The 3,106-nt window shown below is 38.4% G+C and overlaps 1 non-coding gene across 1 annotated transcript; it reads left to right on the top strand.

Moving 5' to 3' along the window:
* Positions 1–845: 845 nt before the first annotated feature.
* Positions 846–952, top strand: LOC132185999 (small nucleolar RNA R71). The gene has a single exon (XR_009440682.1). It is a non-coding gene; the product is annotated as a small nucleolar RNA R71 (small nucleolar RNA).
* The last annotated feature ends 2,154 nt before the right edge of the window (positions 953–3,106 follow it).

Here is a 3,106-nt window from a genome sequence, read left to right as displayed (position 1 = left end):
TTGGTAATTCGGGAATAGGAGCTGATGTTGAAAAAGTCTCAGTGTTCTCTTCCTTTTCCCGATGTGGTTCCTCTAGAACCTCAGTTTGCTCCTCCTTCCTCTCTTTCCCTTGATTTTCAACCGTTTCTTCACTCCTTAATGTGGTAATTGCTTGCTCATGATGGTAAGTGCACTCATCCTTCATGTATTGTTCATTAGGATTGGCAATAAACTGACTTTGACACTCTTCTTCGTGGTATTGTTGAGGCCAATTAACGGGAGGTGGCTCTTCTTCATGAGCTTCTATCTTGGCAGTGTATTCCAACAGTTGCATATTGGCTTCATTATGGCTAAGAAAGGATTGTGATTGACCATGGAATTGCAGAGATGGCTCCTTTTCTTGGTGTTGTGAAGGCCAATAGATGGGAGATGGCTCCTCTTCATGATAATGTTGGGACCAATTGATGAGAGATGACTCTTGATCTGCCATTGAAAACATGGGACACGTCTTAGTGGAGTGGTCAATATAGGAACATTTGGCACATACCTCGATTTGTGTAACTTGTTGCACAAGAGCATTGCTATGATTAGTCATAGCTTTCATGAGCATGTCCAACTTTTTCTCCATGGCAGCCATTTGAGCCTGAATTCCTCCATTGGTGCTCTCTTCATATATGCCTTTTCCTTTGAGTCCTTGTCTCCCATTAGATGTGAATTGTTGGGAGTGCTCACTCAATGTCTCGAAGAGCTCTATGGCTTCCTCGCTGCTTTTCTCCATCAACATGCTACCACAAGCTAAATCTACAAGACTCTTGTCAAGATCATTTAAACCCTCATAGAATGTCAGTACCTGATCGCCTTGAGATATATTGTGATGAGGGCATCTGAGAAGTAGTTCTTTAAAGTGTTCCCATGCCTCGAAGAAAGGGTCTCCATCTTTTTGTTGGAAGGTCAAAATTTCCCTTCTCAATTGCCTTATCTTGTGGGCTAGGAAAAACTTCTTTAAGAACTTTGTGGCCAACTCATCCAAAGTATGAATAGAACCTGTGGCCACAGAATTGTACCATCTTTTAGCATTATCTTTTAAAGAAAAAGGGAAAAGGATTAACCTAATTCCTAATTTCTTCTAAAGAATTGTACCATCTTTGAACATTTTGAGTCTTGCAGAGATCATAGACTTCTCAAATATGCCAATATGGGTTCTTTGTAGGTGTGCCTTTATAGTATGGAATCATATTGAGCAATGGAGATAAATCGTAACTACTCTGCACAATGGGCTGGAAATTAATGCATGATGGCTGGTTGAGGATCTGGGAACTGAATGAACTTTCCATAGGTCTTCGCACCGGAGGTCTATTATATCTCAACATGATTAAAACAAAAAGAAAATTAAAATAACAAAATAAAAAGAAAAATAAAAATAAAAGAAATAAATCAGATCTTTAATTAGTGTAGTAACTGTGATGCTCTCTGGATGTGCGATTGATCGCACTGTGAGGTGCGTTCGATCGCACCTCCAGAGGAATAGAAACTGTGGAAAAGACTATAAAAACAGAAAAATTTAAAAGAAAAATAAATGAAGGAAAATAATTCCAAACAAAATCAAACAATCCCCGGCAACGACGCCAAAAACTTGATGTGCAAAATATCTAGCTAAATTAATAGGTAAATAATTATACGTTTTACCTGCAAGTGCACACGGTCAACATAGTAGTATATGGTATAAGTACATGATCATTCCCATGAGGATTGCTGAATTTATGTTTAAAAAATAAATTTCTTAAGTAAAACAAAGATTGATTAGTTAAGTGATGATAATAAAGGGTAGGGCTTTGATATCCACCACTAATCATATTTAGCTAATACAACAATATGCCAATGATTTGATCATGTTATGCATATCTAATGTTTGTCAACCTAAGAGCATTGCATATACTCCTAAGGCTATAGATTTCCCTAAGCAACGAGTTAGGCATGGCGTATACTCTAACTCTTTTCTTTTCTAAGGGATTTAGCATGGTATATACTAAGTTGTTCCTTACGAAAGCATATGTTCTATAGAAATCGACAAACACATGAGGCCTAGGGCATGGCATATACTCCCGGTTCCCCATATTGATTAACCCAAGAATCGCGGTGTAGATTCTTTTGTTACTTATGTTAAACCCAAGACTCGGCCATCCAAATTGATTTAACTAACTAGTCCATACCACATGCATATGTTGATCAGGCACACACATCTGAAGAATTCATGCAAGTAGGCATTAATCAAGTTAAATAGCATAACAAAATCATCACAAGGGCAACTAAACATAATTAGTGCTTCAATCTAGCCCTACTAATTAAATTAGCTACACATAAAATTGATGTTAAATATCTTCGTAAAAGAAAAGAAAAGAAAAGAATAAACCCGAGACTTGAACTTCAAGAGCTCCTCTTCTTCTCCTTACAAAGTATATCTATTCTAAAGGCTTAAGGGTCTATTTATAGACTTTAGAAGTCCTTAACAAAGTAGTAAACCTAGGGATTTCGTAGGGTTTTCAGACCTATTACAATTGGGAGTTGGAAAACCCTAATATGGAAAGAGGGACATTCTGGCTGCCACTTGATGTGTCTCCTGGCACATGGGTGCGATCGATCGCAACCCGTGTGCGCTCGATCGCAGGTCTGTGATTGATCCTTCTTCTGTCCTGCGCTCGATCACTCCTGGCCTTATTTGTGTTTAATCCTCTTGAGTACTGCGCTCGATCGTAGGTACCCATTGATCGATCGCAGTATCAGGGAGCTCCAATTTTTTTCATCTTCTCTTTCTGAGCCCAAATCATCTAGATTTACTTCATTTTCTTCCAAAAGCCTATAAAAGTATGAAAAACATAAAAATGAATTAAAATGGCCTAATTAACTAAAACCAAAGGATTAAAACATGTAAGTTAAGGGCTGAAAATATGAATATTTTAGCACTTATCAGATGACCGGTCAGGATTAATGGGACCAACAGGATAACATTGGCAGAAACAACTGTGGCAATCCCATACCACCAAGCCATGCGAAGATCGACAAGGCTGCCGGCGAGATAGTACGATGGAACACCCACAACAAGACCAATCCAAAGACTAGCCAGGAGAAA

This window comes from Corylus avellana, chromosome ca6, assembly GCF_901000735.1.
Source record: "Corylus avellana chromosome ca6, CavTom2PMs-1.0".
NCBI lineage: Eukaryota > Viridiplantae > Streptophyta > Magnoliopsida > Fagales > Betulaceae > Corylus > Corylus avellana.
The sequence above is the reverse complement of the archived record's forward strand: the minus strand, read 5'-3'. Positions and strand labels throughout refer to the sequence as shown.